Source organism: Sus scrofa, chromosome 8 (genome assembly GCF_054392235.1).
Source record: "Sus scrofa isolate SSC_HxYL_T2T_F1_AM1 chromosome 8, Sscrofa_HxYL_maternal_Yorkshire_Landrace_v2.0, whole genome shotgun sequence".
In the NCBI taxonomy this organism is placed as follows: Eukaryota; Metazoa; Chordata; class Mammalia; order Artiodactyla; family Suidae; genus Sus; species Sus scrofa.
This window is the reverse complement of record NC_139390.1, coordinates 77,713,273-77,725,985: the sequence shown is the minus strand read 5'-3', so window position 1 is coordinate 77,725,985 and position 12,713 is coordinate 77,713,273. Positions and strand designations below refer to the sequence as shown.

The window sequence follows — 12,713 nt, the reverse complement described above, 5'->3', positions numbered from 1 at the left end:
GATCGAACCCACATCCTCATGGATCCTCATGTGGTTCATTACCTCTGAGCCACAACGGGAACTCCAGATCAGTGCTTTTTTTTTTTTTTTTTTTTTGTCTTTTTGCCATTTCTTGGGCCGCTCCTGCAGCATATGGAGGTTCCCAGGCTAGGGGTCGAATCGGAGCTGTAGCCACATGGCCTACGCCAGAGCCACAGCAACGTAGGATCCGAGCCGCGTCTGCAACCTACACCACAGCTCACGGCAACACCGGATCGTTAACCCACTGAGCAAGGGCAGGGATCGAAGCCGCAACCTCATGGTTCCTAGTTGGATTCGTTAACCACTGCGCCACGACGGGAACTCCTCCAGTGGTTTTTTTTTTTTTAAAGTGTGGTTCCTAGAGCAGCAGCAGAAGCACTTGGGAACTTGTTAGGAATGCAGATTCTCAGGCTTCGACACAGACTTGCTGAATCAAAAACCCTGGGAGTGGGGCCCAGCAGTCTGTTTAACAAGTTCTCCAGGTTATTCTGATGCATGTTAATTTCTGAGACTCACTGTTCTAGAGAAATTTTTGTACCTGGTGGAGAATAAGTGTTGGAGTTCCTGCCATGGTCCAGTGGGATAAGAATCCGACTGCAGTGGCTTGGACTGCTGCAGAGCCTTGGGATCACCCACCTGGCGCAGTGGATTCAGGGATCTGGCATTGCTGCAGCTGTGGCATAGGTCACAACTGTGGCTCAGATTCAGTCCCTGGCCTGGCAACTTCCACTTGCTCTGTATAGAGCCATACATTTAAAAAAAAAATAAGAATAAAAGAAGAATAGCAGGGTTGTGCCTAAGAGCTTCAAACTGGAAATAATAGAAATGTCAGTCAACAGAAGAGGTAAGTTGTGACTATTAATACAGTGAGAATATTCTCTAGTTTGTGGTTAAGGGCATGGAGTGTGAAGGCAGACTGCTTGTGTTTTGAGTCCCAGCTCCACCAGAGTAGTAACTGTGGCTTTGGGCAAATGACTTGACCTACCTAAGCCTCTGTTTCCTCATGTGTAAAACGGGCATAAAAATAGTAACCACTTTATAGGGTTATTGTGAGGACTGAACAAAGTAGAAGAATGGATGGTACCTAAATATTAGCTTTGAAGGGCAATCTGCATGTAACATATTGTGATGCTTTAAGGAAAAACATGTTGAAGTTCATGTCAAAGGTCATCTCATAAAAGTGACAGTCTGCTCGTATATTTTGCTTGTAACTGAATGATTGACCAGCCTAAGGTAAAAGCAGTGTAAATTTTGGAGTTTCATATGTTGGCATTGCCCAGTATACCTGTTTTTTCACTTGTGAAAAATACCTTAAAATTGCTTTAATAGGATTGTGAAGAAAATTGGTGAAATATACGTGCCCTCATTTTGTTTGATACATAGGCATTTAATAAATGTGTTCTCTTTTCTTTCCTAATTGCCTTTTATCTCTTTCACCATTTCCTCAGTCCTCCCTTCCAAAATTCCTCGGCTGTGTTGATACTCCCTGAGAAACGTTGGCAGAAGGAGGAGCAAAGTGGCTTCCCTGACTGTTAGGAGGTTTGGCTTTTTCCGTGAATCAAGGTCAAGAGTCAACATCTAGTGTTTTCCCAGCTATGTCCCCGGGGCCAAGTCTGGACCTAGATCTAGGACAAGGCTGTAATCCTGATATCTCCTGGGATTTCAGCCTTTCAGCTGCTTTAGCACGTAAAATGCTTGGTGTGAATTTAGCAAGGCCTAAATACTGACAGTCACACAAAGAAACAGATTTTTCTCTGTGGAGGCCACGTCATATTTTTTAAAAAATAACATCCCAGTACTTGGCACCCGGTAGGCCCCATAATATATATTGCACTGAGCTTGTCTGAATGGCCTGATCTTCTCGGTGGAGTTTAAGACTCTCCATTTCCTTTCACCATTTCCTAGGCTGAATTTAGGGAGCCACCAGCTGAAACCACCGGCTGCATTTTAAGCTCTCAGAGCAGCAACCTGCAGACACCTAGTGCAGAGAGAAAAATCACTAAATTCCCTTGTTCTTAACAGTAATAATCAAAAAGGACCAGACAGATCGGTCTCCAAAAGTCAGCACAAAAGGCACAACGCTGCAGCGACCGGGCGCCTCTTCGGTCGCGATCTCAAAGGGCGACGAGGCCGGAGCCCTGGGCAGGAGAAAGGCAGCCTCCTTGTGACGTCAAATCAGCGGACTCTCGTCGAGGCTTCAGGCCGGTTCCGGTTCCCCGGCTTTCCGGGCGCGAGAGTACGTGAGCGCGGCGGCGTTCTGCGCGTGCTCCGCAGAGGGACGCGAGAAGGTTGGGTCCTGCTCGCGGAGGAGATGCGTGATTGGCTGAAGCTGTGCTGGGGGGTTCCCCAGCCCTTTCGGCAGGGGTAAAACAATAAGAGGGGGCGGCGGCAAAGGGGGCGGGACGTCCGTGTTCCTTGTCGCTCGCCGCAGCGCCTGGAGCCCGGGAAGAGGTGGTTGTAAGGGGAACGAGCTCGCGGCTCTCCGGCTTCCGAGGCTTGAGGTTTGTCGAAGGGAGGGGGCGGCGAGAGAGAAGAATCCGCTGCAGCCGGTCCTCGGCGATTCACCCGCTGACCTCCGCGCGACGTACCCGCCGCCGCTGTTAGTTGGAGGTGTGTACGGGGGCCGGGAAGGGCAGTCGGTGTGGTGGTCGGAAGGGGATCTTCCCGGCGCGCGCCGCGGCTCGAGGCAACCGTCCTGTGCGTGTGCCCCGGTGTCGGAGGTGCAGCGGCAGAGAGGGACATTGTTCTTGCCGGCTGCCTACGCTGTGTGTGCGAGCGAGAAGCCGGGCCTTTCCTCTTAGGTGAGGGATGGGAGGCCGCGTGGGAAGGGAGGTGACCGGCCCGCGTCGTGCGGACAGGGGGCTGCGAGGGCACAGGTGGGGCCGGGGCTGGTTGGGGATGAGGCGGCGAGCTGGGGAACGGGAGGCAGCGGCTTCTAAAGGCGCGCTGACGGAGGCTTCGGATGGGCAGTGGGGGAGTGGGCTTTCCCGAGATGTTTTCCGGTACGGAACCCACCAGCTCGGTCTCCGATGCTTCTGCGGCTCTTATTCCCGGTTCCTTGGGAGCGGGGAGGCCGTCGCCGCCCCGCCCGTGGGGGAGGGGAAAAGAGGCTGTGTCGGCGGAGGCTGAAGCGACGCAGATGCGAAAGTAGCGGCCTCCGGGCACCATTTCTGTGCGCGGAAACAGAATCCGGGTCTGAAGGCAGCCGCCGCTTTGCTTACCCAGTACCTGGTGTTCCGCGGTCTCTGACCGCCTTCGGGTTTATCCCCGAGGAGTTCAGAAGCTGGGGCTATCTATATATAACGTACGCCTTCTCCCTGCCCTTTCTATGCGGGAGATCTCTTACTGACCCAGGAATAGAAGAGATGTTTCAGTGCTTTGGGGAGTGGGTTTTTTCTTCTTGTCCCATCTCTTCTTGGGGAGGGTGGGAAAGATAGGGAAGGGGAGGAGCTAGCGTCGCTAGATTGTGTTAATTTTGTTAGTTGAGTCTGATCGAATTTTACCTGCATCTCTAAAAGCGGATTTCTTAAGATGGCCCTAGCCGCTTTGGGGCGTATATAGATTTGCATCTCCAATTTTCCGCATAGATCAATTGTTTTCTTTCCAAGGTGTGCCCAATTTCTTAACAGATTTTATTTGGAGGGGCAGTATCTTTCCTCGCAAGCAAAAAGCACACACACGTGCACCGAAGCTGAAGTAATAGCAAAGTTGTTCCCTCTTTCCTCCCTCATGATTGTTATATTAACTTATATTAAGATACTGGTTTTAACACTTCGTGCTGGTCTTCCTTAGCATTGCATGTACCTGGATCTTTGAACCATTAACTGCAGTTAGGGAGCCCCGTATGCTAGAGGGGAAGAAGATGGGAATTCCTAGTCCAGCTCCATATTTGGCAGTTAATATAGCCTTAGGCATGCGAACTAAGTTTCTGAGTAAATACTTGGCCTTTTTAGTATCCAGTGGTCTTTTTGATATCCAAAATTCCTGGTCTCAGAAAATAGACGATATGATTAGTTTGAACTTGGTAGAACAGAATTGTGTTGTTTCTTTGGTGATATCTGCCCATTTTCTTGAATATTTAGGATTGGTCATGTGTATCCTTGTGTTATGATTTTTATCTCTAGAGACTTGTTTAATTCTGAAAGGTTATCAAGGAATCGTAGGGTGGATAAGGACCTCAAATGGATTGCTTACTATTTGAATTGTTCTAGAGTTCAGGTTAGTGAATATTCAGGAGCTGAAGTATATGTCAGTGGTGGAAAAGTAGCAAGAGGAAAGAACTAGAATGCTTGTGGGATGGATGGGGATCAGAAACATAGGGAAGGGCAAGAAAATGTCTTTATAAGTGGGATAGTCAAATTAAGTGAGTATTAGCAGGTGAGCAGTTGAATTGGCAGCAGACAACTCTAGTTTGAATAGTATTGGCACTAGAGGTAGTAGGATATGTTCATTATCCCTATTTCATTTATGAGAGAAAATTTCGGTGTCAGTTACTGAATCTATATACCGATCTATAAATAATGAGTAGCGTCTAAATTAACAGTTTCCTTGTCCTGAGGAATTAGGCTATTGACTACAAATTATCAGGATTGAAATGCTTTCCTAGATTGCTTTAAATAAGACTCTCCCACATATACTGAGTGGGTGTGGAGGTGAGGAATGACTCCTTTTCAAGGTTGATTTTGATAGGTACAAATTTAAAGGTGTTTCTGTAATTAAATTCAGCACAGTTCACTTGACCGAGACTTACTCTCCACAGGGCAACACTTTAGAGCCGACAGAACGAACAGGTTCTATCTCCCAGAACCCTGGACTGGCTTCAGAAGGAGTAGAATCAGTTTCTTGATGGCTGTTCCTCAGCTTATTTTTATCTTTTATTTTACCCTGTATTGATACACCATTGTAGTTGTGTTGGGATGACTCTTGTGGATTTCCTTTTTATGTTACTGTTTTCTCCTTTTAGCTCTTGCCTACATTATCAAGTAAGTTAACAGTTGGACTTAAAATTGTTTTTATATTCTTGCATCCCTGGCTGTTCTTCAAAAGCTGTTTTTAAACAGGTGCAATGAAAACATCACTTGAGGCAGGAGACCTGATTTCAGATTCTGTAACTGTAAATGAGGGGCTTTGAACTTCTTTCCTGAGGCTATCTCAGAACATAGTTTCATTTTCTGTCAATGAACCTAACACCCTATTTCAAGGAGATAAAGGAATGTGTAGGTTATCTGTTAAATTTTAAAGCATAATATAAATGCATGCTTTAATTTTTGTGGGGCGGCATGTTTCTTTAATGCTTGATAATTTGCAAAAGCTTTTGAAATTCAAAACTTAGCTCCTTATCTTTGGGGCCTGAGGAAAGAAAAGGCTTAGTCCACAACTACCATTTATCATTGATTTCTATGACTTGTGCTTAGATCTGTGTGATTCTTTGTTATGGTATGCCACAACAAATTGAAGTTCGCTGCTTTAAATAGATAAATGTTGCTGTTTTGATTGGTAAAGTCATTTTAAGCAAACAACAAAAAAAGCTGGAATTTCCAAAAGTTTCGGTTTTAATATGGGGTTAGCTATTGAGAATGGCTATAGTCCGAGGTTCAGTGAGAAAGGGCCTGGGCCTGACTTGTAAGCCTACCTCGAGTGAGGGGTTCTAGAGAGGAAGGGCCAGAGTAAGTATCCAACAGCAGAGATACGCTGTGTCCTAGCATAGACATATATTGGTAACATAGCTTCTGGTGAAGAGAATTGCATCCTGGTACTAGGCTCTTATTCTTTATTTATTATTTTTTTTTAGGGCCTCAGGTGCTGCATATAGAAATTCCCAGGCTAGAGGGTCAAATCCGAGCTACAGCTGCTGGCCTCCACCACAGCCACAGCAACACCAGATCTGAGCCATGTCTGCAACCTACACCATAGCCCTCAGCAATGCTGGATCCTTAACTCACTGATTAAGGCCAGGGATCGAACCCGCATCCTCATGGATACTACTAGTCCGGTTCCTTTCTGCTGAGCCACAACCAGAACTCCAGGATCTTATTTTTATAAAAAGCAAGGTAAAGTCCTACATCTAAATTTACCTTACTGAAAAATTATTTTTGTACGTGTTCTGTTTTTCAAAGAGTCATTTTGTTTCAGTTTCTTGATTTTTTTTTTTTTTTTTTTTTTTTTTTTAAGACAACATGATGTCTTGACTTTTTTTTTTTTTGGTCCATTCTGCATGTAGAAGTTCCCAAGCCAAGGATTGAACTCAAGCCACACAGTGACAATGCCAGAGGATCCCCTGTGCCACCAGGGAACTCTGGGTGTCTTGCCTTATTAGCAGTTTTTCTTTCTTTTTGTCTTTTTAGGGCTGCACCTGTGGCATATAGAGGTTCCCAGGCTAGGGGTCCAGTGAGAGCTGCCGCTGTAGGCCTACACTGAAATAGTCACCAAAATTCTCATCGCTTGTTATATATGGCAGTCAGAACATTCCAGGTTCCTTGAAGAGTGAATTTTTGGTTGGGTTTTGGTTTGGTTTGGTTTTCTGCTTTTTAGGGCTGCACCCACGGCACATGGAAGTTCCCAGGCTAGGGGTCGAATCAGAGCTGTAGCTGTCAGCCATAGCCACAGCAATGTGGGATCCAAGCCAAATCTGCGACCTCACCACAGCTCACGACAATGCTGAATCCTTAACCCACTGAGCGGGGCCAGCGATCGAACCCACATCCTCATGGATCCTAGTTAGGTGTTCACTGCTGAGTCATGAAGGGAACCTTTTGATACTTAGTAGTGGTGGTTCCTGCCAGGTGTTTTTAAGTTTCGTATAATTAGGTTATGTGATCATATGTAGATGTAGCCAATTTTGTTACTGATTAGAGAATGGAGATGCCATTTCAGAGGTCCCTACGATTAAAAAAGAACTAATGGAACCCAAAATTATTTCATTAAGATAACCTTGTCATTTCTGTGTAATTTGCTCTAATAATTATTTTGCTGTAGTAGATGTAAGAGATTAAGTTCATTTTCTTGCCCAAGTACCTACATTGCCTTTACATTATTGAAATCATAACCTTACTGCCATACTGTTTTCCAAAGTAACTACCATTTTTTGTTCCTACCAATTTTTCCCATCTTTGCAGTTACTTAGTATTTTTAGATTTTAATGTTTGCTATTTTTGAAGGTATTTAATGGCATATCATCATGGTTTCAATTTGCCCTTTTTTGCTTTCTTTTAATTATTTTATTGACGTGTAGTTGATTTACAGTGTTGTGTTAATTTCTGCTGTACAACAAAATGACTCAGTTATGCATACATATATATATTTATTGTGGTTTATCATCACAGGATATTGAATAGCTCCCTGTGCTATAGAGTAGGACTTCATTGTTTAATTTGGATTTTTTTCAATCATTAGTGATGCTGAGCATTTTTTCATCTTTATTTGCAATCTGTATATCTTGGTATAGAGTGTGTATTCAGATCTTTTGCCCATAGAGTATATATTCAGATCTATTGCCCATTTAATATTGGATTTCTTGGAGTTCCTATTGTGGCTCAGTGGGTTAAGGATCTGGTATCACCACAAGCTGTGGTGTAGGTACACAGATGTGGCTCATATCTGGTATGGCCGTGGCTGTGGCATAGGATGGCAGCTGCAGCTCCAATTCGACCCCTGACCTGGGAACTTCCATGTGCTGCAGGTGTGGCCCTAAAAAGAAAAAAAAAATAAAAACATAAAATTGATTTCTTGGAGTTCCCACTGTGGCTCAGCAGTAAAGAACCCAACCAGTATCCATGAGGACGCAATTTTGAACCCTGGCCTTGCTCAGTGGATCAGGGATCTGGCATTGCCATGAGCTGTGGTGTAAGTTGCAGACGGCTTGGTTCCAGCATTGCTGTGGCTCTGGCAGCTGTAGCTCTGATTAGACCCCTAGCCTGGGGGTCATGGGTGAGGTCCTTAAAAAATGATTGGATTTCTTTCTTTCTTTCTTTTTTTGTTAGAAGAGGTCTATCTTATGAATACAAGTCCTTTGCTAGGTATGTATGCTACAAGTCTTGTTTGTTTTTGTTTTTTTGTCTTTTTGCCTTTTCTAGGGCCGCTCCCTCGGAATATGGAGGTTCCCAGGCTAGCGGTCCAATTGTAGCTGTAGCCATCAGCCTAAGCCAGAGCCACAGCAATGTGGGATCCGAGCCTCGTCTGTGACCTCCTCCACAGCTCCCAGCAATGCCAGATCCTTAACCCACTGAGCAAGGCCAGGGATCGAACCCGCAACCTCATGGTTCCTAGTCAGATTCGTTAACCATTGAGCCACGACGGGAACTCTTTCTTTTCATTTTCTTAACGATAACTTTAAGTACAGTGAACGTTTTACATTTTAATGTAAGTCTAATTTGTCAGTTTTTTAAAAATTGCTCTGGAGTTCCTGTCGTGGCTCAGCGGTTAACAACGAACCGGACGAGCATCCATGAGTTGCTGTGGCTAAGGCATAGGCCTGGGAACCTCCGTATGCCAAGGGTGCGGCCCAAAAAGACCAAAAAGGGGGAGAGGCAAAAGAATTGTTCTTTTTGGGTCTTAATTGAAAGCTTTAGTTAACCTAAGGCTAATACGGTTTTTTCCTATGCTTTTTGCTAGGAGCCTAGAGTTAGGTTTTACTTGTAGATCCATGGTTGATTTCAAGGTAATTTTTGTACATGGCACAAAATAGGAGTCACAGTTCTTTTTGTTTTTAATTTGTGGATATTAAGTTGTTCCACTGTTATTTGGTTGAAAAGACAGAATTACTTTGGTACCTTTGAAAATATCAAGTGTTATGTGGGTCTCCTGTCTTGCTAAGATTTGTGGAATTTATCTCTAAAAATTCTTAAAATTATTTGTGCTAAAGCTGCTATAGGTGTTTTGTTTGGACCTTAATCTCAGAACTTTTAACTTTATATTGCAATAGTATCTATTCATGTTAAATGTTTATGTACACATACATATATTTATATATAAATAAGAACTAGGGTGTAGAAGATTGACCTTAATATATTTTGAAATTACATGATTAATGATTTATTAATTAGTATCTTTTAAAAATTTCCAGTTTTATTGAGCTATAATTTACATACAGTGTCATATGTTTGTGTACATATATGTTTTGCCTTACATTATGAAATGATTATCACAAGTTTTTGAACATCATCTCATAGATGCAAAAACAAAAAATTTTGTGAAAATTTTTTGTGATGAGACCTCTCTGGATTTACCCTCTTAACTTTACATGTATAACATACTCAGGGTTAATTATATTCATCATGTTGTACATTAATCTCTCATAGCAGCTTTATCCATTATCTATTGAAATACCTTTTTATTTTGGTAAGCTACTTCTCTTGATTTTTAGGGCCACACCTTGACCTAGGCTAGGGGTCAAGTCAGAGCTACAGCTGCTGGCCTACATCACAGTCAGAGCAACGCAGGATCCGAGCCTCATCTATGACCTACATCACAGTTTATGGCCACACTGGATCCTTAACCCACTGAGCAAGGCCAGGGATCGAACCCGAAACCTCATGGTTCCTAGTCGGATTCGTTTCCACTGCGCCACAACGGGAACTCCAGTAGGCTCCTTCTCTTAAGAGACCTTTAGTATCACAGGTTTTTTCAACAAAATTTTTTAATCCTCACGTGTACAAAGTAATGGTAGAGGCTGCAAAGAATGTCTCTGGAACTTCTGCTGGAAGCATAACACTGCTCAGCATTAAAGAATCTTCCATACAGGAGAAGGGGGTGTGCCAGTGCACACATGCACACATTACTAGGACTAAATGTATTAATATGAAGAGCTAAAGATGGTGTATGTAATATTAGGAAGAATTGATTAATCCTGCCTGAGGGACCCAGCTAAGAAAGCCAGCTAGGGTTGGAATAAGACCTTGAGTAGCTTTCTGAAAAGTGCACGAGAGAGTATTTGGTGGTTTTGAGGAGATAGATAATCATCGCCTAAAAGTTTTTTTCTTTTAACTCCAGCTTGGAATACTCCCTCATTTTTTGCATGTCAGATTTCTACTGTTCTAATTCAAATGGTACATTCTTTGTGGTAGGGTTGTAGCATTTATCACATTAGATAATTGTTTAGGAATTCTGTCTCCCATTGGATTTTAAATTTCTTTGGAGCAGTGGATCAAGTCTGTTATGTTCATCTTTGCTTTTTTTTTTTGCATAGTTTATGGCACATATATAGTAGGTATTCAATGACTGTTGAATGAATTTGTGTTGTATCACCTATTTACCCAGCCTGTGTTGAATAAAGTAAGACAATGGCCTAGGCAATGAAAATTGCAAGGTCAGGGAATGATGCTATGTGGTATAATATACTTAGAGATGCAGTGGAAGATAAATTTGAAATACTGATTAGGGCTTTGTATGTCAGACTGGATTTCTGTGGAAGGCCTTATACCTCAAACTAAAGCAAGTGTTTGGATTTTACTGTATACAGTATATGCTGTACGTGATAAAGAAGTTTGGAAGTCTGTTGAGGAAGAACTGAAAGGATCTGAATTAAGTGGGAAAGAAAGGACAAATTCCAAGAGATTTTTAAGTTGTCAGGATTTCACAGTTTGAGCTGAAAGAGGGTAAGTCACTGAGGACTGAGCTTTCAAGCAAAGTAAAAGGCGGCACCATTAACAGAAATAAGGGAACTGCCTTTTCTGCATGGGAAAGGGTACATATGTTGGGTTGCCTGTGAAGTTGTGTTTGGGTACTGAGCAGGGGCTTAAAAATGTGTAATTTGAGTTTATGTCAGAGACTACATGTAAATTTAGATAGATAGGGAGCTCAAGCCGATTGACAATCTGAAATTGCCACATTAGAAGACAGACCTTTAGGACTTAGGCATTTTGACAAGAAGGAAAATTGCTTCATGGTAGAAATCTAGAAGCATTAGGGAGGAGGTGATCAATAGCCCTAATGCAGACAGGTAAAAGACTGAGGTCATTGGACTTTTGAGAATTGTGACTTTCCAAAGAATTATATTCACGGGAAAGCTTAGATTATAGAATTTGAGAGTGGAGTAGGGAAGGGGAAGGCTAAGTTGGATGTGTAGTTTGTAATTTAGCTAAGAATATGATTAATAAAGTGCCATGATAAAGGCTCAGAGTACTTTGAGAATTCAAGGGAAAGACAATTACATTCTATTCAGGGATCAGGAAAGATCTTCTGGGGAACACTGTTAGCTGGGTCCAAATGAGTGCATTTCTGGATGTATGATTATTTTAGTACATTTCTGCTAAGTCGTTCAGTTAGTCTCTGGAATAAACACCTGCAGTGACTGGCTATTCATGAAGTAGTTCTATTCTGGTTATTTTTGCATTGTATTGAAGCTAAATCTTCCTTCTTGTCATTTCCATTGACTGTTCAGTTAGAATTTAACTTGTGCAATTTGGAACATAACTGTCAGCTCATTGTAGACATTACATCCATATTAATGTAGCCTTTAATTGTTTGCCTTTGGGGTAGGGCCCATTATATTAGTAATTCACTGTTTATTTCCCCCCCCCCCCCCCGCCCCGTTTTAAGGCCGCACCTGTGACGTAGGAAAGTTTACAGGCCAGGGATCCATTTGAAGCTGCAGCTGCAGCTGCAGGCCTACACCGCAGCCACAGCAATGCCAGCTCTTAACCACAGCATGAGGCCAGGGATGGAAGCCGCATCCACATTGATAGTTGGGTTTTTGTAGCCCACTGAGCCACAATGGGAACTTCTCACTGAATTTTTAACTAAAGAGCAAACAAATAAAAACCCTTAAGTACTTACCTAAAAGCTGAAGTTTTATTCAAGGAAGGAAAAGAGGCTGATAACTTTTTTAAGAGGCAGGAGTAGATAAAAGAATATTGATGAAGATACATAGAAATTAGGGCAGTTAGTGAATGACTAGTGAAGTAGTTGAGTTTCTGTAAATAGTAAGGGAAATCAGGAGTTCCCGTCGTGGTGCAGTGGTTAACGAATCCAACTAGGAACCATGAGGTCACAGGTTCGATCCCTGGCATTGCTCAGTGGGTTAATAATGATCTGGCGTTGCCGTGAGCTGTGGGGTAGATCGCAGACTCAGCTTGGATCTGGCGTTGCTGTGGCTCTGGCGTAGGCTGGTGGCTACGGCTCGGCTCCTATTAGACCCCTAGCCTTAATTTGTAAATTAAGAAATCAAGATCTGGAGTTCCCATTGTGGCTTGGTGGGTTAAGAACCCAACATAGTCTTGAGGATGTGGGTTTGATCCCTGACCTTGCCTGGTGGATTAAGGATCCAATGTTGCTGCAAGCTGCAGTGTAGGTCCCAGCCAAAAACAAAAAACAAAAAAAAAACCAAAACAGACTCTCTGTAGCCTTTTATGTATAGGTATTTGTTTAGGCTTTTGGCAGATTAGCATTGCCTTATTCCTCACTTTTCAAGTTACCTCTTTTGAATAAATAATGATTTATTGAGTGATAATCAGGTAAAAGTTAACCTCCATCTCCTTTGTCTCTCAGATCTAAATTGATTATGTCATAGCCATCAACTGTAATGACTGGAGGTGGGTGGGCAATGTTAAGCCTCTCCTGAACTAGGTTAGAATAACTCCAGTGTACTTTGCCCTTTCTTTTTTTCTTTTTTTTTTTTCTTTTTAGCCGCAAGTGTGGCATATAGAAGTTCCTAGGCTAGGAGTCGAATTGGAGCTACAGCTGCTGGCCTATGTCAC

The 12,713-nt window shown here is 43.0% G+C and overlaps 1 protein-coding gene across 17 annotated transcripts in view; it reads left to right on the top strand.

Moving 5' to 3' along the window:
- The window catches only part of G3BP2 (G3BP stress granule assembly factor 2), an 89,175-nt gene that overhangs the window by 58,947 nt on the left and 17,515 nt on the right, over nt 1-12,713 (top strand). For 2 of the 17 annotated variants that reach the window (XM_084972516.1, XM_084972512.1), the window contains exons 3-4: nt 2,044-2,257; nt 10,478-10,613. The exons of 3 other annotated variants lie outside the window; for them this stretch is intronic. The gene's annotated coding sequence lies outside the window, so the exon portion shown is untranslated. Of the gene's footprint in view, nt 1-133; nt 1,561-2,043; nt 2,258-2,421; nt 2,823-5,812; nt 6,072-10,477; nt 10,614-12,713 lie in introns of those variants that run through there. 12 more of the 17 variants (XM_084972518.1, XM_084972514.1, XM_084972519.1 and 9 more) reach the window with 8 other exon arrangements.